Genomic DNA, 26870 nt, shown 5'->3' on the forward strand with positions numbered 1-26870 from the left:
ATCTCAGTGAGATCCTGCAGCATCCCGGCACCCCTTATTTTTCTCAACACCAGTTGCAAGAAATCAAGAGTCACGGTGCAAGCAGAGACAGGAGGAAAGGCTGATGGGAATCTGCTTTGTCAGGCCAAGGGTCTCTCTATCAACCGCTCCCACCCCAGCCTCACCCTCAGCACCAGAGAGGCAGCAGGCATTCTGGAGAGAAGAGAGAGGAAAAAAAGAAAAAGAAACAACAGCCTAGAAATACATAATTGATTTCCCTTCTTGCTAGTTCCCAACATGGGCTTCTGGGTCGTAGGGAAGGTGCCTGATTAGAATATCTCTGAAGAGGGCAGTGAGTTATGGCAACGGACACTCTCCTAGCTGTCTCTCCTGCTCATAAATCTATCCCCCTCTGAAAGTGCAGATGGTCCATAATCGTCCATCATGTGGAGTTCAGCACCGGACAGCTCCCGGGCGGGTTTTTCCTCTGAGGATCTTTTTCTGCAAGCTAAACGGAACTGCGACTCCACGCAGCCTCTCCCTGTAATGGAGTGTGAGCAGATCAGCCGTCGGGAATGATTTAAGAGGGGACAAACGATAAATATCCAAGAGGTTGGCGCTCGAAACCAACAGGCAGCGGAGGAGGGCGCAGTCTTGAGGAGAGGGAGGAGCTACCCCAGTGTACTTACATTATAGAGTGCTTTTTATGTCACAGGAAGAGGACTATCTCAGGGGACTTTTTCAGGAAGCCCCCCACCTCCCAAGCACCTTTCTCGTCCACACCAAGGAAGACAAAGGTCAAGGGGTCAAGAGATGGCTGTCTTCATCCATTTTAACTCATAGAGCTGTTGACTCTGCACCCATGGTTGCCTGGCCCACCTTGTCAGTTTCCCAGGGGAAGCTGGACACAGGGAGAGGAGAGCTCACACATGGCTATTTCTTGTTCATCTCACTGTCTCCTTATCAGAGCCAGCCTCTGGAATGGGAACAGAGGGATATGTCCAGGGCTGGGCTCAAGCCTCGGGATCCCCAAAAGGCTTTGGTGTAGTTGAGGTTCAGTAGCCAGCACCCTGTAGCTCTTTGATGAGACGGATCTATAACTAACCATCGGTAGAAGACAGTCATTGGATGGTGGCAATGGCCTATACTTGGGGCAGGCTTTCCTGGCTCCTGCCCTGAGGCAGAGGGAGTGAAGGCTGAGGGTGATAGATGAGCATCTGCCTCCTACAGGTGCCAGTCGCCCTGCCAGGTGGTGCCTTGTAGCTGCATTGCAGGGGGAGGCTGTAGCTCCCTCTCCTTGAGCTCCCACTCCTCCTGATCCCTCCTCCCATACAACAGAATTCCAGGCTGGGGAAAGGGTGTTTCCAAATCCGCAGAGCTTGGGGAGGTTACAGGCCAGACACCTGCACGTCCATCTGCAAGAGAACTTGTCAACCCTAGCTATCTGTGTGTGTACCAGAGGGGCTGCCTAGAACATGCCAGAGGACAGCCCCATGCCCTCCCTCATAGGAGGAACTCTGTCACGAGGAGATCCAGTACCCACCAAGGCCTTTCACTAACCCTTGAAAATAGAATTCACCCCAGCATCTTCCTAGGACAGCTTTGAGCAGAGCACATATATACACATGCATGCCACCCAGCTGAATTCTTGTATCACTTGCTGTGCACCAGTTGCTGCATGGTGGCACAGGTGCATTGTGGGTTCTTATGAGAGCCTAGAGCAAGGGATGTGCTCCCTGAAGTGACCAAAGTCCCCAGTGCACCTCCCACTAGGTCTCCCACATGTGGGTGAGTGGCTTCCTCCTCCTTCTCCTCCTCCCCTTCCTCCTCTCCCATTCCCCCTCCCCTTCTTCCTCCCCTTCTCCCCTTCCTCCCATTCTCCTTCTCCTTCCTCCCCTTCCTCTTCCCCCTCCTCCTTTTCCTCCTCCTCTCCCTCCCTCTCCTCTTATTCCCCCTCCTCGCCTCCCCTCCTCCTCTTCCCTCCACTCTCTCCAAGAGAAAAGGGAGGTGGCAATTCCTCCTGACAGAGAAGACACAGAATGTAGACCTGCCTGCCACGTGACTTTGGCTAGCTCTCAGCCAGAGCAAAGCTCCCAGACATGAGCTTGAAGGAATGGGTGAGTGTCCTCCACCCCCACTTTACACAGGCTGCATCCCAAAGCCACAGAAGCCCTTCGATAAGTCAGCCCCTTCCTAGAGTTGAGCCCCAACAGTGTGTAAATTCGGTGGATCTTGGATTGCCCCCACGTGTTTCTGCTGGCGATGAACCTAGTGTGAGCATGCATCGGTACGCCACTCCAAGGGTACCTGTTGTGGATTTCAGAATGTCTTTTACTGATGTTGGGTGAGGGGTGGGAGGCACCCATTCTGGAGCAGGGCCACCACTTCCTCTATAATCCAGGCAGCACCAAGCATGAGGGAGCCCTGGAGCCTCTACTTTGAAGGGTCAGCAAGCTGTGTCTCTTGCTGCCACACGTACACTGTGCTGGGCCTGCCCCATGCTGTGAAACACGCTCTCTTCAAGTACAGCATTCTGGCCTGGGAATGTGGACTTCAAAGCCCAGTCCACCACAGAGTTGAGTCTCAGAGACTGATCCACATGTCCTTCCTAGAACACCAGCCTGTAATGAGCCTGGGCTGTCCACACAGCATCTGCAGCCCCAGGAAGTAAACTCTTCAGGTCCTCTGGTCCACTCATGGTTGCAGTGCATTTTGATCTACAGAGTTTGGCAGCAAGTCTACTGTTTGCATCCATTGTGCCTTTCAATGGCATTGTCACCCATAACCGTGACCATGGGAGTAATGACCTCAGTGACAGCCCAGAGGGTGAGGCTGATAGCTGTTGTGGGCTGTGTGGAAGCCCTCAGCTTGAGAAAACATAGTGGGAATTCCATCCAACCTGCACCTTGCCTCCCTTCCTCCACCTGATACCCATATGTACTTGCCTATGGTCATTGAGGGCCAGCTGGTGAGTGCTGATTTGCTAATCCCATGCATGCCTCTGGCCTGTGTACACAGTCAGCCCTGGAGTCAGCTGGGAGGTAGCTTCCACCAGTGGACTCTAGGGAGAACAGTGATGGTGACTGGCTCACAGAGCGTCACAGACCCCGTGGATAGCCCATGTTTTTCTCTCTGCTGAATATCCATGTGTGGACACACAGAAGTGCTCAGCCCAGAGCCAGGGAAACCGTTTGATCCTCAGCCCCCTTCCTTGAGTATGCCTGTCTTGGTGGTTGAGTATCATGCCTTATATCTTACTCACTTTAGCCCCGAGAGTCCTTCTCACTGAAGGATGCCATGTGCCATACACAGGGGACGCAAGATTCTCCAGTCAGATCTTCAGCTTTTAAGTGGCTGCCCTGAGCCTGCCTCACCTTGTGTCTTAGTTACTTTACTGTGGCTATGATAAAACACTATGACCGAGACAACTTACAAAATAAATGCTTGCTTGGGCTTACAGTTACAAGGCCTCCAGGCCTCCAGGCTCCATCATGTCTTGGAACACAACCAAGCTTGAAGCTGGCTGAGTTTCCAGCTCTCAGAGGCTATGCATCAAGTTCTTGGGCAGTGTTTAGTGGTAGACGCTGGCCCAGGGTCTGCTCTCCTGGGACCCTTGAACACCTACAGATGATCTTCCCACAATTGTGGCGCAGTTGCCATGGTATCCCATGTGGCTCCTAGCAGGATGCACTTGAGTCTCTTGTGTGGAGTTGGTGGCTCCAGGAAGGGTGGAAGACATCATTGTCCACCTCCCAGAGATGGTGAGACTCGAGCTTTGCTGTGTGCTGTAGACTTCTGCTCTGAGGCTTTGAGGGGCAGGTGTACATGGGGGGACAGCAGGCAGAAAAGGTCACAGCCCCAGGCCATGCTGTGATAGACCGGGGCTCTCCTGGCCACCCTGCTGAGGTGGGAAGCAGCTGATTCTCTGCCCATGGGCAAGATGTAGTAAGGGAACTATACTTTGAAGAGGTTCAAGGAGAGATATTATTCAAACATGGAGGTCTGCCAAGGGAAGAAGAGCATGGGGAGCCCGCTGGGCGGTGTCAAAAATACCAGATTCTCCTGATGGAGCAGGAGAACATGAATGGGATGTCTTCCCTCTGTCCTGAGAGCTGAGAGCCAAGGTTCCATTAAACACCAGCATCTGGCCTTGAGTGCCCAGGACAGACTGGGCCTTTTCTGTCCCCAGAATCCTGTAGTTCCTTAAAAACCAACTCCACCCCATAACCAGTGATCAGGAGCTAGCCCACCACAGCATTCTGAAAAGCCCATTGCCTCTCAGGAGCCCTAAGCTCCTCTAGCTAGACACAGGATGTCACCAGACATCCCTGCCTACCTGGCAGCCCTCTGACTGGGTCTTCAGGCTAAGCAGAAGCAGTAGATCCAAGAGCTGTATGTGTATAGGCATGTGACTATATGTGTGTATACATGCGTGTATCTATGTGTGCATGTATGTGCATATATGTAGGCATAGGTACGTATACATGTGCACGTGCATTTGTGTATCATGTACTGCACGCATGTAAATGTATATTATGCATGTGTGTACATGCGTGATTGTATTCAGGGATATGTATATACAAGTATGTCTATATATGTATATATGCCTGTGTATCCATGCATGTGTGTGTCCTGGGTCATCCCCACCTGGGCCAACCAAGAGGACCTTGCTAAGCAGAGTCTCATCTCAGTCACTGGCTTCCCATGTTCTTCCTCTCCCACCCCCTCTGCCTCTTTACAAGCCCAACACCTCAGCCTTCTGCTCCCCCTCCCCTTTGCCAAGGACCGCAGAGCCTGAGCCCCTTTCTGTCTTGGTGACATTGTGTGACTTTTCCTCCTTTCTGGCTCATATATGTCAAAACTTTTGTGTTAGGGAAGAAAAGCAGGGGAAGCCATGTGGGAAGTAGGTCACCTGGAAATCAACAACCTGCCTGTAATTAAATCTGCATTCTCTCTGGAAGAGCCAAAATCCAGTGGGTGGCTTCCCTTCCTTGCTCCCACTCCACCCTCCCTCCTTACAGGGCCAGGTTCCAAAGCGCGACTCCTCATATGAAACCTCCCAATGAAACCTCATTAGGCCAACAACAAAAACACCCCACATTGGGGTGCACGCCATGTCTCAGCGCTCATGGAGAGCGGAGGCTGAGTGAGGAGGCCCTGATTGCAAACCCAGAACGGAGCGGTTGCTGTTTTTGTTTAGTGGGGGTTTCCTGGCTCACGCCCTCAGCAGTTCTGTGTCCTGGATTTTAACAGTTGATTAGCAGCCTCCTCTGTGTTGGAGTTTTGATGATCCATGCTGGCCCGCTTCTCAATGCCATGTCCCAAGCTCCTTCTTGGCCGCTGGTTAAGCAAATAGCACCTAGGGTCTCAGGATCTGTCGCGCTTGGAATGCGTTTATTTCACTCGGGGCAGGAATTGGGCTTCGTGGCCGAAAGGGCTCCAGCTGACAGCGCAGAGATGGAGCGCGGGAGAACTCATAAACTTACCAGCGGCAGGCAGGCAACTCTCGAAACAGGCTGGCTAACGACCTGCTGAAGACTTTGTCCCAATCCCTGTGACAATTGTTTTAGAAAGAGGGGTTTAGAAAGAAAAAGACATTTCCAGAAAAAGGCCAAGTGCTAATCTTAACTTGCACTCCTAGAAAAATCTTCACAGAGCTAATGGTGGAAGGCGAGGGAGCTGACATGTGACATGCTTGTGAACTTGCCCGCAGCCGGAGCAGGTCTGCCCGCAGGCAATCATAAGCTCCTTCCTGCCATGACGCTGGCCCCGGGGGGGGGGGTAAGGAGATTTGCTGGGCTTCATCAAAGAGCATAGTTCTAACTGTGTGGCAAGCACCTCCTGCATCTACTGGTTCCCCAAGAGCAGCTTCTTAATTAAGGGGAGTTGAAGTTTAGGGGTGCTCTGAATGCCTCTCTGTGCTATGGTAGCTGCGAGGATGGAGTCCAGGGTGCCCATCCCAACCAGCCTAACGAGGGAGACTTCGCCGACACCGCTGGCTGCATCTTTACCCCGAGGTTCTAAGGGCTGAGCTGAGCGCACCAAGCAGGCACTGAGTTAATCTCGGCTTCCTTACAGGCCTGTCCGTTTGCGAAACGCATCAAATTTTGATTCACTGGGTCTGGTTGGGAAAGTGTACAGACTTTGGAATATGAATGACCTGGGTCTGCAGTGTAAGTCGAGATGCATACTGAATGTGTGGCCTTGAACAGTGGCAGTTTGGGGTGTTCTTGTCTGAGTGATGACCTGGTGGCAGAGAGGATGATGTGAGGAGGCTCAGTGATGTTGTGATATGTATAATAAAGTATAGTAAAGCCTTATGTCTGGCTTTAAGTGAAATGTCTCAGCAAAGCCTTTGTTAGGTTTGGGTCAGTCAGTAGGAGCTGAAAAATTGTTTTGAGTCTGTTTGAACCTTGAAGAAATTCTGTCTCTCTGGAGAATCCGTACTTGGCGCTATGTGAGAGCTTGCGGCTGCATGAGCCTTGGTCCTAAGACACTCCTGGGTCGCATTTGATCTTTCCCTAAGCCAGGTGTGGTGATACACACTTGTGTTACCAACCCCTAGGAAGCTAAAGCAGGACTCTTGGGCCACAACGGCAAGTCACATCTATAAACAAACTAATAAGGGGGCCAGAAATGTAAAGGCATCTGCCGCCAAGCCTGATGCCCTGAGTTCAATTCCCGGGACCTGCCTGTTAGAAGGAGAGAATAGACTCCTGCAAGCTGTCCTCTGGCCTCCACACTTAGCCATCGCATGTGTATGTGGCCCCACTAGAGAAATGCCATAAAAGCATTCGAAACAAGCAAACATTTGATCTTCCCTAAACAGTACCCCCACAGAGTGTCTAGTCACTGCTCCCAGACATCCTCAGAGAAGTTCTCCGCCTGCTCTGGCCCCAGGATCCACGACAGCTCTTTCCCAGCCTTTCTGCTGCTGCTGTCCCTTGGGCACCCCTCCGCTTATCTATCTTGTCCCTTCCTTCTCCCTCCCATTTTTACTTGGCAAATTACACCCTGGTCCTCCCTGCCTGCTCAGTGGGTGCTGTCAGGCCCTGGCAGGTTCAGGAGCCAGCAGCAGGGGGCAAAGACACTTTGCAAAGAGGAACTAATAGGAAATGAAATAGCTTTTCTCCTCTGAAGACCCCTCCCTGCTCTGCCGGTAGACCCACCCCTTGCGGCGTGAATTGTTTCCAATCCAATCTCGTGTTTATTGAAGTTCCCTCCAGGGTAAGCTCGAGAGACGTCTCCCCCAGCCTCGTAGAGTGGCCTTATTTACCAGAATCCCCTCGGCGTGCCATTTAAGCATCTCCATTAACATTTCCTGCGTCTCGCTCATTGCAAGCATGGGCCCTGGGAGACCTCCAGGGTGGCGGCACAGCGGCGGCCTGCAGAAACGAGGGGCTGATTTTAATTGGTATGAAACTGCCGCTGTCGACCACAGAGGGGTCCCTTTCCTTGAGTAATGACCTGGAATTTGATCACGAGGTTTTTTTGTAAGTTTGTAAGACTGGAAGTGTAGCTGCGTGAGATCAGAGCAAGAGCTGGCCACGCGCATATCTGGCTGTGGCCCATGCTGAACCTATCCATAAAAGACCCAGCAGGTTTGGGGCTGCCAGCTGAGGGGACACTACTGAGCAAGTTTCCAGCAGCTGCTTGTTGTCCTAGACTTGATTGTGTGAGTTCTGCAGGAAGGACTGGAGATCCAGGGCCCTTCAGGGAGCCTCCTGTGACAGGTCACTTGGCAGAGGACCTCGGGATGCCCACACCCACGTGCCCCATCCTCACTTGAAGACCTCTGTTTGACAAGGAAAGGTAACCAGGACCCCGCCCAGCACTCTCTTGTGTCCTGGGTGAAGTGGGGTGGGGGAGCTCAGAGGGCTGAAGCCTGGGTCTCCTGTATGGATGATGGCAGGGAGGCTCCTGGATGCCAGAATGGTCTTGGTCTAGAGACTTTTGGAACAGGCAGAGGTCTTCTTAGGCAGAGGTTTATCTGGTTCCTCCCCCAGATGTCACTGCCACAGCCCCTCTCCAGGTGCTTAACCACAAGACCACCAGCCAGACCTGCTAAGCTCCTTTCATTGTTTTGTTGTTGTTGTTGTTGTTGTTTTTATGACAGGATCTCTCTGTGTATCTCTGGCTAGCCTAGAACTTGCTATGTAGACCAGGCTGGCCTCAAACTCACAGAGACCTGTCTGTCTCTGTGTGCTGGGATTAAAGGCGTACACGGCCACCCGGCCTCTACTGAGATTCTGGGTGTATAAAATCTCATGCTTCTAGTTGGTGTCATCTCGTGCGGACAAGCAAGCCTGACACCCTCCCCCAAAGGCTTGTAGTCTAGACACACAGTCGTCAAAAAAAAAAAAAAAAGGTGAGGAAACTTTGATAATTATGGCTCAGTGGGTAAGAGCACCCGACTGCTCTTCCGAAGGTCCAGAGTTCAAATCCCAGCAACCACATGGTGGCTCACAACCATCCGTAACAAGATCTGGCGCCCTCTTCTGGAGTGTCTGAAGACAGCTACAGTGTACTTACATATAATAAATAAATAAATCTTTAAAAAAAAAAAAAGATAATTAAGATAAAACATCAGAAGTACGCATCCTCTTCTGCCTGCAACCTGCCCACTCCAGTGAGCACGTCAGCCGTCAGCCCTGACCCCTTCCCCTGCAGGGCTGAGGAGATGATGCTACAGAAGGGTTCCCTACAGAGCCCAGACTGGCCTTCACCTCTGACTCCATTCTCAGCATCCCAAATGCTGAAGTTACAGACGTGAGCTATCATCCCCGGTTTGTAGAGTAATAAAGAAGAAAGTTGCAGATCACCTCCAGTCCCCTCTGAACACAAAGTCCCCCACAACCAGCAACGGCTCTAAGTATCCATTTTGTGTCTGTTTACTTATGTCTCCTACAAAACAAAACAAAACAAAAAACTGAGGGGCAAAAAAGGAAAAGAAATAAAGAAATCTTTTCCCAGGGCTGGAGAAATAGTTCCATGGCTAACATGTTTGCTGTGCACACATTCTCATGAGTTAGTACGATCAAAACTCCATTTTAAAAAATAATAAAAAATGAAACCAAAGTCAGGCACAGTGTCGATGCAACATGCCTGTAAGCCTAGCACTGGGAGAGGAGACAGGAGGAGCCCCCAGGGGTCACTGGCCAGTTACTCTTGATGATCAGCAAGCCCCAGGCTCGGTGAGAGAGCCTCACTCCAACAATCAGGTGAAGACCAATGGATATGCTCATATAAGTGTATAATACACACACACATACACACACACACACACACACACAGAGAGAGAGAGAGAGAGGGAGAGAGAGAGAGAGAGAGAGAGAGAGAGAGAGAGAGAGAGAGAGAGAGAGAGAGAGCTTTCCTTACATGAATGATAGAGGACATAGCTAGGTCCCTTTCAAGACCAATCACACGATGCCTGTCTATAACTTACTCCTTGCATTGGATGTGATACTTTGTGGTGTGCCCGGCCAGGCAGATGTGTGTTAGGCCTGCTGCTCGGCAGAAACCACCTTGGAAGCCTGCAGTAGTCCTCCACCCACTCTTTCACTGACAAGCTGCTCAGTTTTTATCCCCTGTGAGACTCGAGGTGCTCGGCTCCCTGTGCACTGGGCATGAGTGGCTGGTCTCAGAATGTGCTAGATCCTGACAATACCGCCCAGCACATGTGGACCAGCCCATGCACATCCCAGCTGGCTCTGCCCTCACTGACGCTTGGCTGCTGTCAGGAGCAGAGATAGCACCTTGCTGAGTGGGGCTTTTGCCTGGTTTCTGCTCTTTCCTCTGTTTTGGGCAGGCTCCGTGGTCCTACCTGCTCCTAGGGACTCCTTGTTACCCTATCTGCCTCACAGTCACAGCAGAAAGCAGACTGTCCTAGGAAAACATTTACAGTAATGCGTAAGACGACCTCCCCGATCTCAGCACATGGAAGGTGGAGGCAGGAGGATCAGGAGTTCAGAGTCATTGTTGACTGCATAACAAGTTTGAGGCCAGCCTGGGATCCATGAGGCCCTGCCTTTAAAAAGGAAAAAGAGCGAACCACACATTTGGGGATTTCCTTTTAAGCTGGGTTACCTGTAGCATCCTTGCAAGCCTCAGTGTCTATGGGTAAGATGTTGCTTAGGGGAGTAACTTCTCACTGCCCTCCAAGATGTCCTGACCCCTCTGAGCCCCACCTCAGCCTGTCAGGACCACAGACTCTAGGAACAATCCCAAGAGAGGAGTCAGGCTTCTCCATCAGTAAACTCACATCTGTGGATTCAACCAACCGCAGACCAAAACAGTCAGGAAAAGTCTACCCCAAGTGTGTACAGGCCTGTTTCATAAACAATGCAGAGCATTACAGCATTGTATCCGTTCATAAGTAGCCTGGTGAGGGTTCACAGTCTGTCTGTTGGGGGCTAGGAGATCCCAGTGAGGAAGGTTGTGGCTATGCAGATTCAGCTCTCCATCACCCACGTAAAACGCTGGACGTAGGGGTACATGCCTGTAGTCCCAGCGCTACAAGAGGCAGACAAGAAGATTCCAGGAATTCGGTCTTCATTCAGTTTATCCAAATACAGGGAAGCTCCAGGTTCAATACCTGAGGGCGATAGACGAAGACACTCAGGGCCACCTCTGGCTCTACTGTGCACTCTCAGGAAAGTGAGTCCCCGTATTCTGCACACACGCACACCTCCTCACACATCAAACGAGTAAATAAATACATAAATGAAACCCTAACTTAAGTACATAGATGGATTATACCAAAGAAGGTGAGCAGACGACTCAGTGAGTAAGGGGCTTGCCAGAAGCCCAATAACCGGAGTCTGTTTCCCAGGCCCCACATTGTGGAAGGAGGAGACGGACCCCCAAAAGTCATCCTCTGACCTCCACATACATTCTGTGACACATGCATCCATACCCACAATCACATACAATAAATAAAATGTGATGAGAATTAACACAGGTATACATATGAGAGAGTGTGCATAGGTTTTATGTAAACATGATACCACTATATCTCGGGGTCCTGAGTGTCTTCAGACTCTGATATCCCTGAAGGACCTGGAGTCAATCTCACATCAAGAGTCCTGGGTTACCTAGATTTGCATGTGACTGCTCCAGAGTATGTGAGGATGGGCAGGGTTTACTGCCAAGGCCTGTGTGGTGGGCTCAGGAAGTTGAGAGCAAGCTTTGCTCTCCAGGTTTCAGAAGTGCTACTCCCCTGCCACAAGTGACCTTGCTAGGAAGCTAAGACACTGTCGCCACCCCTGCCCACATCCCCGGAGGAGCCAGAACTCTGGACAAGGGATGCAAACTGCAGAACTGCAGACCTGGCCTTCTGTGGTTCATGGTGGTTAGCATTCAGTGTCCTTATCCTGCCTTCCTAGCAGGACGAGGCAGGATGCCCACCTGCCTCCAGCCTCCTCGCCTTGTCCTCAAGGCTGTCCCCGGACCCTCTGAGAACCATAGAGGGTCTGAATCCAGTCTTCTACATCCAGACAAGACGGCACTGGCTGTAGCCTAGGATAGCTTCAGGGGCCTGCTGGGAGTCTTGGAGTGAGGATCCAGGGTAGGCTGATGGGTGATATAGAACTGAGAGAAGCTTGCTACATGGAGCCCCTGCACACTAAACTCTCATGCTCTGTGGCAGGGCCTGTGCCTAGAAAGTTTCTGTTCCTGGACACACCTGACATGATACTATGCTAAGCAGGCCCTTGGGGACAGCACCAACCTTCCCTCACCCTGCTGTCCTACTCTGTGACAGTCAGTATGGCCATGAATTTTGGAAGTAGGAGAAAAGGCTCTTGGGAGTTGGCTGTAGCAAACTGGCCAGGGCCAGCAAAAGCAAGGTGACGGAAGTCATCCAAGTGAACTCTCGAGGGCTACCAAAGTACAGGTTGTGTGTTTTGGGGTGTGCCCCCAGCGTTCTGTGCTGAAGTTGCCCCCTGGGACCACTGTGATGGCTGTCAGTAAGTCACACGGTGGAGACCACAGAGCAGTCAGCCAGTCCCTTTCCCCTGTCTTTACCCAAACTCTGCCCAGGGAAGTCTCCAGGGTGCAAGGACAGTTTATTGGACCAATAAAATCTCAAGTACACAAGTTTAAGATACCGCTGAGGTTTGTCTCCTTCCTACAGGGGCCAAGGCTTTCCCAGCCTGAGCGCATCTGCTCTGTAGAAAAGGTGGGTTAAAGATGGCCTGCCAGTCTCCCTGTGTCCCTATCCCAGGAAGGCGCATGTCACCTGAGAGCCAGCTGTGCTATCTGTATGCACCTTGTGACAGTGTTCTGTTCTATCCTGGCATCCTGACTTAGGCACACATAGAGAGAGACTCTGGCTTTTCCTTATAGGGTTGAACCGTGCCTCACCTACACCTACACCTACACCTGCCATGAAGAGGCCGCACACTATGCTTGTTCTGTTCCTCTGCAGCCGGCTTTCCTCTTTGGCTCTTGGGTCTTCCAGGGAATGCCTAGTCCCCAGAGGCTTCACCTCACCTTGGTACCCACAGCCCTGGGAATCGATCCTGAACACCATCAGCCCAGTGCCAGACATGGTGCCTGTGCGTTGTGATGATTAGCATTATCAATTGGGAAGCCATGGGACAAGAGGGTTAGGGCCAGAGCAGGGCTGGTGACAGCATAGGGAGCCTGGTACAAAGGGGATGGGCTTGGGAGTCAGGCGATTCAGGCTGAGTGTCCTTACTTGCAGCCTTGCCCAATGTCGCAAAGTCAGGATGGCCAGCCTGCTCCAGACTTGAAGCCATATCCCTGAGTCCAATCTGGAAGAGGCTTCAACAGTGAATAGAAGCAACGGGAGCCACTGGCCAGCCAGATGGACAGATAGACCAATGATTGATCTGATAGCTCTCAGGAAAAGGTTCAAAAGGGCAGTCTGGCTCAGTGGGAGTTGCCAGCCCAGCCTCAAGTCAAACCCACCTCCCTCTTCACTCTCAGCAGCCTGCCTCAGGGTGTAGACCTGAGACTCATCTCCCATGAAGGAAGCCAGTCGTAGATGCCAAATCAGCTAAGAAAAACCTAGATTATGTTGGGTTGTATGGCGGAGACCCTGCCAGGTGGACGCAAAAGCTGACCGTCAAATATTCCATAGCCCCAAGGTCTGACCAGATGAGCCTGGCAGTGAGTGCCTATAACAGGGCACCCGCCCCACTGTGTTTTATGAATATGGACCATTAACTTTCATGAGGTTGTGGAAGCTGAGGCTGCATGAGGGTGGCTTGTCACTCTGTCTAGGATGGCAGAGCACAATCCCTCCACAGAGAGCTTCAGACATGGGCAGATGTCGTGAGGGGTCTAGGGGTGGGATGAAGGGAGTTTCTTAGTACACGACCTATTGAGGACCTCAGTCGCATGCTGTGTGGACCTCAACAGGTGGGGAAGGGCAGCCACTGGAGAGATGTTCTCTCAGGAATATGGGAATGCAGGAGAAGGGGGCAAGGATACAGGACCCAGGTGGGAAAAGGTCAACAGAAGCCTTGATCGGGTAACAGCCCACTCCAGGAACACAGCCGGGGGTCTGTGCAGACTGGCAGGCACCGGGACATGGAGGCTTGCATGGACCCATGTGTGAGGAAGGTTGGAAGCTGGGAGTCATGAAGGAGGGGTGTGGCTGACTCTGAGGAACCTGGATCCTCAGGGACAGGAACTTAATTGGAAGCTTTGAAGGCACCACAAAGATGCCAAGCAATTTATCCCTCTGTGTGTGTGTGTGTGCTACCTTTGTGGGGGCGCATATGCTATGCATTACCATGTGTGTGGAGGTCAAAGGTCAGAATCTGAGGACAACTGTGCTGTTTGTTCCTGAGTACACACGAGAATACATGTATGTATTCACCATGTGTTGAGTGCTGCTGCCTGTGGGTGTTATTCTAGGCTCTGAACACTTGGGGTCACCTGGTGCGTTGTTAGGAAGCTGTCAGCTTCAGGTGATCCTTGGTAAGGATTCCACAGCCGACGCTAACCTAGTGACACGGGCCATGAGATGACAGGGCAGACAAGACAGGCAGACTTCAGAGGACTCTCTGAGTGGAACCCTAAATGAGGATGGAGACACTGTCAAACATTTGGAGGTCTTGGGGAAGATCCTCTAGAGGTGGGGCCCTGAGGTCAGGTTGTCCTGTCGGGGCCAGGTGAGGCAGTGCAGGTCGGGTAAGAAAAACTCAGAAGGGGCGGAGCAAGGAAGAGTCCACAATTTGGGAGAGGCTGTTTGTTGTCCTTTCCACTTACAAGTGTCTAACCCAAAAGCAGCTACTTTAAGAATGTTGGATCTGGACTGCCCTAGTAAGGTGCCAGGGTCACACTGGTGTCAACATTTGGTTCTTAGAGTTACAGAAACTGGAAATACAAGTTCAAGGTATGGGCAGACCTTGCATCCAGCTGCTCATAGCCTGCAGAAGAGGGGAGGCTGCTTAAAGGTACTGAGCCCACACAAAGGGGCTGCCCTCAGCTAGTCATCTATGAGGCCCCTCTCTGAATGCTCTCAAGTTGGGCACTGGGAATTCTTCATGTGACTTTGGTGGGAACTCACTAAGTACAGACCAGAGTAGAACTGTATCTACCCACTGCAGACACAGTCCAGTGGAGAGACATGACCTCGGTCTCTTTGGACTTTGTCTTACACTCTGATGTCTGGCTGAGAGCCATCGCAAGAGGCACCACATTGTACGCTGTGAGAGAGAGCTCAGTATAAGGGATGTCCGTGGCTAGCTGGAGGGGATTCTGTCAGGTTTAGATAGAAGGGCAGCCTGGCTAGGCTCCAAGCCATCACTAAAGGCCTGCTAGTCCTTTGAGATGTGTTGCTACCACTGAGGCTGGACCCAGTGCTTCAGAACAAAGGCAGGGAGTGGGGAAGACACTGAGGGAACAGCCTCAGGAGAGCTGTGCTGGCTGGGAAGGAGAATGGATCCCTGGTGGGAAACAGGTCAGAGAGGCCATCCATTGATAGTCCTCCTTTGTCAGTCTGTCCTGTCCAGTTGTGACCTGCTGGCACCCTCCTGATCCATGACATCTTCTCACCTTGGAGGTGTTACCTTTAACTTCCAGAGCTATGGCTGACCAGCAAGCACCTGGTTAAACATACACACACACACACACACACACACACACACACACCACACTCTGTTTCCTCATTCACAGCATTCAGAAGACACAGTTCCCACTGCACCGTGATATCTTAAACCAAGAACATAGGACTATATGCATCTGATGTCCCCCAGGTATCGGAGGAGATTGGAAATGATACCATTCTCTTGTTTTTCTTTTCAACTGCAGATTGACATCAGAAGGACCAGGGGGAATTCTGCCGGCCTTCCCAGAGCTGGCCCACAGGCCTCCTTAGCGGGAACCTGTCCGAGGAGTGGCCAGTTCTGCAAACAGGTATGAGCCACTTTCTATTCTGCCATGGCTGGTTCTCGGTGGCCGAGGGTGGCCCATGTGAGCGGGGAGGGAGAGCAAGTAATATGAGAATAGGGGTCAACAGAGGGGAGACACTCTCTTCCCAAAGCGGTGTCCCTACTGTCCCCACCACGTGGCTCCAAACCACCCCTCCCCCGAGTTGTTCACCTGCCTTTACCCCTCCCCTCACTAAAATGCAAATCAGCATGTGCATAATAGATAATTAATAGACTGATCAGCCAGCAAGGGAGGTAAGTAGATAAATAATTTTAATTATCCTTGGGTTGCTCATAAATTCCCTCACTGCCTTTTTATTAAACTCTGTTTACAAGACTCATTTATATTCCATGTCACTGTGCCAAACCCTCCCCCCGACTCCCTCCTCCCCAGCTCCCTCCAGGTCTGACCTAGGGTAGAATCACACTGTGTGACCACAGTTCTGCTCCTAGCAGGGCCCAGGTCTCAGGCACAGGTAGTAGAAAGCTTGCCCAAGTGTCCAGGCTGGACATCAGGAGAGAGGATGGACACAGCCCAGCCTGGGAGTTCCCAGCCTCACTCCCCGGCGTGGCTGGGGCCAGCTGGGAACCCTGCTTACACTTGGCACCTGTGCTGTGGCTATGAACTCATTCTTTTCCCCAGGGATGCCCTTGGCCTATGAATAGCCCTGGCTGAGGTTTCCTCGATGCTGTGATTGCCAGGAGAGAAAGCAGGTTAATAAATACAAAGGATGCTCCTGTAGAGGGCCAGGGACAAGCTCTCCCAGACTCTCAAAGAGGTGTGGCTGGTGGTGGCCCCAGGAAGTTGAAGATGCTTGGGAAACCAGGCCGGTCCTCCTTCTCCACCCTGATACCCCAGCCCTGGTTAGTGGCTCTTGAGACCCACAGTGGCAAACATGTGCCAGGTTTCCATGGAGCTCAGAGTGAAAGATTTGCTGAGGGGAGGCTGGCTCACTTGGGATGGGGATGTAAGGAGGGGACTCGTTCCTTGGTAACCTACCCCATGTACTCTGTCCATCTCGCTAGTTCACTGGTGTTGGCCTCACCTCGTAGGCATGCAGAAAGTTGCGTAAGATGGCCCCAGCAAGGTCTTGCTCTGGTCCTATCCGATCCTATGGTCAGGGTAACCTGGATTGAGTTGATGGTCTGGGAATAATAGTGAGGAGAGAACAGAGGGCTGGGAGAGGAGCAAGGGCTGGGTAAATACTGTCTGAATTCAGGCATGCCCAAGGTTGCGCTGTTTGCAATATTTCTCGTGACCATCTGAGCATCAAGAGCTGAGAATGCGTCCCTGTCAAAGGTGCTGTGCATAGAGCACAGGCTGCCCCAGCGAGGTATCATCTCTTCATGCCTATGCTCCAGTCAAGGGAATGCCTTGCATCTGTGTCTTGCAAGCTGATGCTCATGTTGTTGTTGTGTGCATAGATGCTCTCCCTGGGGTCAGCAAGGTCATGGTCACCCAGCTCATGACTGACAGAGCAGAGCTCACACCTGAGTTACCTGGTCCCAGAGTCCCTCTCCTGAAGGCACCATGTCAGAGAGGGCCTGGCAGAGCATGAAGCTGTATCACTCAAGCCTTCCTAGATTTTGCTCCTGGAAATGAAATCAGGCTGTGAATATGGTCTCTTTGAAGAAATGGGGCCCAGACTGGGCTCTTGGGGGTGATTTTTGATGGTAAGATCCACGTGTCTTCCAGTTGCTGGCCTACGAAACCCCTACTCGGGGCTGGAGCCCAGCTTCTGCGGCAGATAGGCACTGCATGCCTAACTGGCCCATGTACTCTCTGCTGATTGGTCTTGCCTCCTTGGAGGAACACTGTTTGCCCCAGGCAGAGGGAACGCAATCTGAGCAAACGGAAAGGCCCTTTAAGATCTACTCGGTAGAATTAAAGTCTGAAAAATGACTCACTGGAGGGTCCCTGCCCTTTGAAGAGTTTGTTTAGCTCAGAGCTTTGCGATCTGCTCTGGGCCTTGCCTGGCCCATACAAACTGAGTGAGAAGGAAGCAGGGCCAAAGAGAGGAAGAAGAGGTCACGGGAGGCATTTGGAACACCTTCCTGTGTTAAGAATCATGCTGCCTTGGCACCATGCCCACCTTAGCTGGGGTCTATCTGGATCACACCTCTTAGGGAGAGCCACCCCAGCCATTCTTTAGAGAGCAGCTACAGAGCTCAGCTTCCTGAAACCCAAACCAAGCCCCCCCTGGCAGTACTGAGGAACCGACTTTTCTCCTTCTGTTAGAATAGTCTTCATGTTTCCTATCTGTCTCTGTTCCGTGGAGTTCAGTGGGCAACAAGGGAACAAAAAGAACAATAAATCAAAGGCAGGCTCAGCCTGGTCCCTGGGTTCTACTCCTCATGACGGCTGGAAAGGCGGGGCTTGGGCTGGTCTAGCTTCCCCCACCCCAGCACACACTGGCAAGATCCCCATACCAGTTCCTGCCTCACGCGTCTGAACCATCAGAACCAACAGTAGGAAGGGTTGACAGATGATTCATGAAAAGCAGCTGGAGTACTGCTTCCTGCCCTGGCAGAGCCACAGCCTTCCCCAGACAGTGGCTGAGAGCAGTACTGGGCTGGGCTGTCCCCTGTCCCCTGAGACCAAGGGCTCTGGACAGTACAATGGAGTGACTCTAGGCCCCAACCACAGGCATGGTAAGGAGTTTAACTCTCATGTAGATGTGGATAGGAGTGCGGGCAGGATCTTGTTCCAGAACATGGTTCCCACCGTAGGCGATTCCTGGTTGTCAGCAAGTACCATCAGCAGCCCAGGGACTCTATAGAGTGTAGCCAAGAGTCAGTCTTCTGCACATATCCCTCGTTCTCTCCTGACCTTAAACCAGCCCTCCCTGAGTCCAGAAACCTGGAGACCTCTGGCATGATTACTATCTCTTTCTTCTAATTATCGTTTCTTTTCTTATTTTTTAAGTGTGTGTGTGTGTGTGTGTGTGTGTGTGTGTAGTTAAGTGCCTGCACATGAGTGCAGATGCCTACAGAGGCCAAAAGTGTCAGATCCCCTGGAGCTGGAGTTATGGGCAGCCATGAGCCTACATGGGTGATGGGAACCAACGTTTTGTGTTCTGCAAGAGCAGTCCATGCTCCTAACTGCTGAGCTGCATCTTCAGTCCTGAGGATCATCATCTCTTTAAATGGAAATCAACCCTTCACATGTTTTCACTACACATAAGCAAAGAGATAACTGAGGTTTTTAGAAAATGTAGACAGACGAAGCAGGCTGTCACTCCCTGTCCTGTCCCGCTCCTAGCTCTTGAGACATCTCCTAACAGAATATTCCACCCTCTATCTTGTCTTTGCTTGACTGCCCCTTGGTGGTCCCTTATGTTATTTTGTTGCCCAGAAGTGCTATCTTGTAGCCAATCCTTCCGAGCTTTTTTAAAGTACAGAAGCAGGTGCTAGACACTGACCTTGTCCAAATTCTATGCCATGTTTTGTTCTGTTTTCCAGACAGGGTTTCTCTGAGTAGCCCTGGATATTCTGGAACTTGCTCTGTAAACCAAGATGGCCTCCAATTCAGAGATCTGCCTGCCTCTGCCTCCCAAGTGCTGGGATTAAAGGCGTGCGTCACCACTGCTAAGCTCTGTGCCACATTTTAAAAGATTAGATGTGCTTTTGTTCCCAAACAGGAACTAGGAGATGACTGTTCACATTAAAAGCAGTCTGCAGATGTTTATAATTTTTTCCTTCAAATTCTTTGGAGAGCAGACTCCTGAGTACTAGAGCTTACAAGGTGTATGAACTCCACTCTCATGCACACTGCAGAGTGGGCATTCCCATCTCCAGAGCCCACTCTTTCCTTCATGAAAGTCTTTTCCCAGTGCACAAGATGCTTGTGTGGGGTGTGTTCACACACACTAACATACACACTTGCTATCACACATACACACATGTGCAAGCATGGTTTCACACATAGGTACACATGCACTCACTTGCCTGCATGTGTGTCCACATACTTACACTCTCAGATACACATGTACATATGCATAGGCCTATATACACAGCTACAGACAACCACATGCATGCAGACATGGCCAAACATGTATGCTCACTGGTGCCCAAACCCCGTGTTTAGTAACATGTCCCCATAGTCAGCTGAAGAGGATGTTAATTGAATTCTTCCTTAATCACATCTGTGTATCGGGAAGCCTGCTCCTGGCAACTATTCCCAGGGAATGAGCAGTCATTTCCTTCTCAGAGATAAAGGGAAATAGATGTTGATGAGGTTGCTGGGCAGGTCAGTGGCCCTGGCCCATGTGACTTATTATCTAATGAGGAAGACAGGAAATCCTCAAAAGAGACCATTGACTGAAACACGCAACCCCAAGTGTATCTTAGCGTCTGTGAGCTTTGCATTTGATGGTATGTAACTATGTTACCATCCAGAGAGTGACATCATCAGCCCTCCGTAACAGCATCTATCCCCAAGTCCAGCTGAAAGACCCCAGGGTAGAAACAGGAGAGAACAGAAACCACTGTCTCTGGAGGATGCTCTCCACGTGAAGTCTCAGTGCACTTTGTGGAGCCACATTCTCTGCAGACGGCAGCAGCAGCGGCAGCCAGGTTTCTGCTGTGTTTACATTCAGTTGTGGGTATATGTGTTTTACGCATAATTTGCTGAATTGAAATTCCTGCAGCATAGGCGTGAGCCTCCCTTTCAGTGAAGGTCAGTACAGCTGACACATTTACACCAGGGGAGCCTCCAGTTCAGGTGTAATGCAAATTGATCTTTAGTGCAACCTTGTTTTAAAAGCGGCCCCCACTGCCACCAGCCCTTTCCCCTTGTCACTGTGTACTTTGCAAGCCAGAGTGACCTCTGTGGCACAAGAAGCCCAGAATTCAGTAGGAGGCCTTTCTTCCTTCTTTCACACACCAGCACCTGAGGGATGCCAAGACCACCAAGGCAGACTCCTGACTTGATGCTGACCCAGCAGCTGATTTAGTCTCCTGGCCTTGGTTTCTCGTGTGTAACACTGAACATTGGCACCTTTCTGGAAGGTGCCGTTAGTTACCTAGTCCAGGGAAACCCAGTAGATACACAGGCTTTTTAATTATTATTTTTACCTGTGGCCTTCTCCACACAGCAACCTGGGCAGTTCACTTTTTCTGCATTGACAAACTCACACTGTCACGTGGCCACCTCCAACGCCCACTTTTAGAGCCTTTGTGTTCCACAGAAGTGAGACTTTCCCCACTAAATGCCAACCCTGTCTTATCATGATCCCAGCCTTGGCAATCACTTATGTTCTGCCTCCAATTGCCCAGCTTCTCTAGAATCTTCTGGAAGCAGAATCAGGTGGTGTGAGCAGCATATGTCAGATTTCTCCCTTTTAATGGTAGATAATATTCCACCATAATAGTGGTGTCCAGCCTGAAGCCCAGCAATCAATCAATGCAGCCCAATACAGCATCATAAACTTACTTAAAACATTAAGATCTTTTAGCATGTATGTGTAGCAGCATGAACATGTGAATGCAAGTGCACATGTGCATTGTGTGTCTTATGTGATTGTATGTATTATGTATATTACTATATTGTGTGTATTATGTGCATTCTGTGTATTGTGTGTATTGTGTGCACTGTGTATGTATATTGTGTGTATTATGTGTATTGTGTGTATTATGTGCATTCTGTGTATTGTGTGCATTCTGTGCATTCTGTGTATTCTGTGTATTGTGTGTATTGTGTGTATTGTGTGTATTATGTGCATTCTGTGTATTCTGTGTATTATGTGCATTCTGTGTATTGTGTGTATTGTGTGTATTATGTGTATTGTGTGTATTATGTGCATTCTGAGTATTGTGTGTATTGTGTGCATTCTGTGTATTGTGTTTATTATGTGCATTCTGTGTATTGTGTGTATTATGTGCATTCTGTGTATTGTGTGTATTGTGTGTATTATGTGTATTGTGTGTATTATGTGCATTCTGAGTATTGTGTGTATTGTGTGCATTCTGTGTATTGTGTTTATTATGTGCATTCTGTGTATTGTGTGTATTATGTGCATTCTGTGTATTGTGTGTATTGTGTGTATTATGTGTATTGTGTGTATTATGTGCATTCTGAGTATTGTGTGTATTATGTGTATTGTGTGTATTATGTGTAGTGTGTGTATTATGTGTAGTGTATGTATTATGTATATTATATGTATTGTGTGAATTATGTTTATTGTGTGCATTGTGTATTACGTGTGCGGAGGTCCAACACTTCATCACTCCTCACTCTCTCTTTAAACCGAGAGTTCACCAACACAGCTAATTTAACTAGCCAGCTTGCTCCAGAGGTCTGTCCCTAACTCTGTTCTCCAAGCCATTAAATGACTCCTAGACCCCCACATCCACCCAGCGCTTAGGTGGGTTCTGAGAATCTGAACTCCAATCCTCACACTCATGGCAGGTGCTTTATGAAGAGCCGCATCCTCAGCTAGAGATTCTTCTGTACAAAGTTTATAACTGACATCACACCAAAGTGCCACACAAAACAAACATATGTACACTGTCACAATCTGTGGGCCACAGGTTGGACACTCCTGATCCATCCCTTCTCCTGCTGATAAATGTGAACTGCCCCGCCCTCAGCTGTGAAGAGAAAGGCTGTCAGGCATAAATCTTGTTTTATTCATCCACCTTGACTTGCTGAAAGCAGCTGATCTGGAAACTTGTTCTCTGGGGGAGTCTCAGTGCTGCCCCCCTTGCACCAAGCCTGTCCCCATCGACTGGTCTGTGGGTGCCTTGTGATGAGCAGGACCAGAGCTGTATGGCCTCTCTGAGCATCCGCCTGTGGCTGTCATCTTTTCCCAGAACCTAATAATGGTGGCCTGGTGACCAGAAAGACACCTGGAGAGCTGACCATAGCACAATCGTCACTGTGGTCTTTGAGGGAGACCCCATCCCCTCATCAGCTCAGGCAGATCCCAGTTGCTGTCTGCTCCTTCCAGGACTGGTTCTGTGGACTCACTTCTCTCCATGTCTTCAGATTACCGTATGAGCAGAGAGCCCCCTTCCTCCAGGATGTCCGCATTTATCTCATTGTTACGAAGAAAGGAAAGCCACATTTGTTAGAAGCCAGGCCTGCGGATCAGCAGAGAGAGTTATGTCCTCTCCTCAGAACGAGGTTTCCTTTCTCGTTCTTTCCAGCTCTGCTGGATCACAGAGTTCCCCCACCCCAGCCCCACCCCCACCCCAGCAACACTAAGCCAGTCGATCAGGGACTGCATCCATATCTTATGCCGGCCGCCTTAACAGAGTTCTCCACCTGGGTGGCTCCAAGTGGCAGACATTTATTTTTCTCCATTTTGCAGACTAGAAGCCCAAGATCGAGGTGTCAGCAGGGTTGGCTCCCGCTGAGGCTGGATAAATAAAAATCCGTGTGCAGCCTTGAAGTGGCTGCTGAGCAGATATTGAGAGTGAGTGGAAGTCTCTCTCCTTGGTCGTCGGCTTGTGTGTTCGTGCGGCTGGTGTCAGTGTGTGTCCAGGCTGTGATAGCTTCTCCTGGCACTGGGTCAAGCCTACTCCATCTGACCTCATTTTAACTCAGTCACCTATTTAAAGACCCTTTTCTCCAAATATAGTCCTCCCATGAAGTGCCGGCATTAGGACTGGCCCAAAGCTATGACAGCTCTGTCAGAGTCTGTGCACACAGAGCTGGGCCTCCTTGGAGATCTACCTTGTAGTCCCCTGAACCACACATGGCTTTTTATGTCTGGGTTCCTCTCTCACATCAGCCTGTGCTCCTGAGTTCTGCAGCCTCTGCTGCCCTAGAGATGGACAATTCCTGCTTCCAAAGAAAGGTCTCAGGTTGTAGGCGGCTGCCTCTCCCTCACCTGGGGCCCCTAGTCAGCCTGTATCTCAGGCACAGATCGTGTCCCATCAACATGGCCACCAATGTGAGGACAGTGTGCTTACTTCTGTCTGTCCCTGCCATTGACTCCAAATCACAGTGGTGTAAGACGGGTGAATGTGCACATCACAGGCCTCCAGCTGCTCCCACTTTGAGGAAAACCACTCACCCTCCCAACTCTCCCTCCATCCCTGGATATCGAATATGGGCAGTGGGATGGAGAGATGGCTGGCCCTGAATGCCGATCACACAAAGTGACTAATTTGTGAGCATCCAGGAAGAGAGGAATCAGCAATGAGCAGGCACCTTAGGCTCTGAGCTGGTGACTTCTGATGGCTTAGGCCTGCGGTGGCTTCTTCAACAGGATGGTAGTATGGGTCTGTTCCACAAATGCACCTCATTCTGGGAAGGGTTGGCATAACAACAGAGTGGCAGCTGAGCTTTCTCAGTACCAAGGGAAAGATGGCACTGACCACTGAGCTCCCCTGTTGTGTCCTACCTGCAAACCCTTGTCAGCATGAAGGGTCCCTCCCTCAGATATTCAAGCCACAAGCCAAACCAGCCCCCAAATCCCACCTCCTGCTCCTCTGCCTAGGGACACACTAGCAATGTGGCAGTCCTGACCTCTTTTCCCTTGAATGAGCAGTTAGGAGGAGAGGTGACTCAAGCCCATCTTTGCTTACAGTTGGTCCACAGCAGGCTGCTCCTTCATACAGGGCTGGCTCCTTCCTGCAGGGCATTGCCTGATGGTGTCCTACCAAGGCAGCAGCAGAGGACCCCAGGGTCCTTTGCTTCCAGTCATTCTCATTGTTCCTGGAATGAGCTTCTGTTCACTTTCCAGTGTGTGTGTATGTGTGTGTGTGTGTGTGTGTGTGTGTGTGTGTGTGTGTGTGTGTGTGTGTATACACTGGGTGTCAGGCCACCAGATCCTAACTTGCTATGTAACTATCCCCAGCCCCTCCCCCCAAGCCTCAAGAGCAAGCACAGTGGAGCACAGATGTCGCCCACCCCACCCCCTTCCTACTCCAGAGGCTGGAGTCACCCAATCTGCTCCTGTCTGCTCCTACAGTGGCTTGACTTCTAGGCAACCCCCAATGTTCCGTAGACTGTTTGCTTAACTGTAAATTAAAAGAGACTCTGACCTGGCTTCACATCACCACCTTGAGTAATTTCCATCCTGTCCTGCGGCTGTCTTACTCTGTTGGCTTCAGGGCCCTGGGATTGCTGGGGTGATGAGGAAGGGTCCTAGGGATGCTATAAAGATGGCTCTTCGAGCTCACCTTACCAAGGAAAGATTCCCCCCACAGAGATCACCCCCCCCCCACTTTGGAACATCCTGCAACTCCACCCCTCTACTCCTAGCTGTTCGGGGAAGAGGGGCCTCTCCTCTGAGGAGGGAGGCAGTAGCTCTGGGAATACTAAGGAGACAGACAGACAGAGCAAGACACTGGCCAAGAAAAGGTGAAAAACAAAAACAGCTGCTGGGAAGGAAAGAGGGGGAGAGCAAAAAGAAAGAGGGAAAAAGAGGGAGAGGTGGGGGGAGCAGAGAAGGAGGAGGGAGGGAGGAAGGAGAGAAGGAGGAGGGAGAGAGGGAAAGGGAAGGTGCGCATGCCCTGTCTGGGGCTGGAATCTTCCATTGGGCTCTTTCCTAGGAGCACAGCCCTGTCCTTGGGGAAAATGGGTGCAGGCAGACAGAAGACCTCTCCTCTGAAATCAGTGGACCCCTTGCTCTTTCCTGGTACACTCATGTACGTACCACATAAAGCCTTCCTGAAGGTGCTGCGCTGGAGCACACAGTGTGATTATTACATAATGAAACTGTCCCTAAACCAGAGAACACTAAAATCAGAATCTTTGTGTGTGTGGGGGGGGGGGGGGCTGTTAAATTTTCAATGTTTTTCTGATGGCAGGTTATTTTTCTAGAAAGTTCTTTTGTATTTTCTTTCTTGAGTCTGTGGGCCTGAGAACACCATAAATTCTGAACTGTGAGATGTGCAGTGTCAGCAGTCTGTGAAATGAACTGAGCTTAAATGAAACAAAAATCTCTAATTCACCTTGATTCTGCCCTCTGCCCTTTGCCCTCCTCCAGCCCCTGCTCAGACCCCTACCCCCATGCCCCAAAACTGTAATTGAAAGTAGAAAAATATTGTCCAGGGTCCTGTGCTGCTAAAGACTACATGGTGATCTGTTAAGTTGATCTCATGAATTATGTACTATTTACAGGCAGCCTCTCTGCCATACTGTACCAACACTCACTGCCACTCCTCAGCACTGCCACGTGCCAAGTCACCTGTCATGCATGAACACTAGGGCTGTCCTCAAAGTCAGCGGCTGCAGGGAGGTAACAGATATCCCCAATGTTGTGTTCAGACAGAAACTTACTGCCACATCTCTGTAGGGTGGAGTATGCTATGGGGGGATCGATATAGGATGGATGGTGTGCTCCAGGGGGCAGGTTGTCTCTGTGGGATGGACAGTGTGTTGTGGGAGTTGGGGTCTCTGTAGGCTGGACAGTGTATTACAGGGGGGTCTCTGTGGGATAGACAGTGTGTACTGGGAGTTGGGGTCTCTGTATGATGGACCGTGCATTGCAGGAGGTCTCTGTGGGATGGACAGTGTGTTGTGGGGGTTTGGGGTCTCTGTAGGATGGACAGTTCATTGCAGGGGGTCTCTGTGGGATGAACAATGTGCTGCACAAGGCACAACAAGGTAGGAACTGTATGTGATATGCAAGACAGCTGAATACTCGTGGGGGGGGCACTAAATGAAACACAAGCAACCCATTCTGTGTGAGTCAGGACCCTGCAGTGTGCAGTTTGCTGCCTGATACTGTCTCTCCGCAGCTGCCCACCCAACAACAGACCATCTCTCCCTCCCCTGAACTGGATCCACGGAGTAGGAACCAGCTCTCACCCAAAATGCACAGAGCCCAGGGTCCTGTGTCTCCCCTCCTCCCTTCCAGCTGCCCCCACCATGTCTCCCTCCCTCTCCAGGCCTCAATGCCTCCCCTTCCTTTCCAGGGCCCCGTGTCTCCCCTCCCTCTCCTCTCCAGGCGAAGCATTCCCATTTCCATCCTGCCATCCCCACCAAACAAATCTTGATTTAAGAAATCAGACCTGACAGCTATATCTGGTCCTTAACATGCTCCAATTGCCAGGATCTGCAAAATCTGCTATGGGCAGGCAGGATGGACTTCGGGCGCATTTCCAGGGTGGTGGATTTAGTGAGGACATGCGTGTCAGGATTCAGCTGCCTACTGCATGGTTCATGGTCTCTGGCTACTGCAACCAGATAAAGCTGCCTCTGGGAAGGTCCCCAAATCGAAGCACATCCTGTGGTGGACAGACTTGAGGAAGTTATTGAGAGGGAAGCAAAAAATTCAACCGAGGGACAAAACGTCAGGTTTGGGATCGAGTGAAGATGTATCCACAGTACAGTGAGCCTTCCTAGTCATTAGCTGTTTCTCCGGGGGGTTGCCCCCTTGAGGCAGAAGTGAGCTAGACTCACACACACACACACACACACACACACACACACACACACACACACACACACACACACACACACACGGATAGGTGGTGCTGTCCATGGTCCTGAACCCTTGCTCTTCCGATGCTTCTGTCAGAAGCCAGGTG

General features: G+C 50.8%; 1 protein-coding gene across 3 annotated transcripts in view; it reads left to right on the plus strand.

The window, feature by feature from the left end:
- The window catches only part of Rbfox3 (RNA binding fox-1 homolog 3), a 424648-nt gene that overhangs the window by 226520 nt on the left and 171258 nt on the right, over positions 1–26870 (plus strand). For all 3 annotated transcript variants that reach the window (XM_085829384.1, XM_085829382.1, XM_085829383.1), the window contains one exon: positions 15265–15369. The gene's annotated coding sequence lies outside the window, so the exon portion shown is untranslated. The remainder of the gene's footprint in view (positions 1–15264; positions 15370–26870) is intronic.

This window comes from Mus caroli, unplaced genomic scaffold (assembly GCF_978045245.1).
Source record: "Mus caroli unplaced genomic scaffold, Mus_caroli_1 scaffold_13, whole genome shotgun sequence".
Classification (NCBI taxonomy): domain Eukaryota; kingdom Metazoa; phylum Chordata; class Mammalia; order Rodentia; family Muridae; genus Mus; species Mus caroli.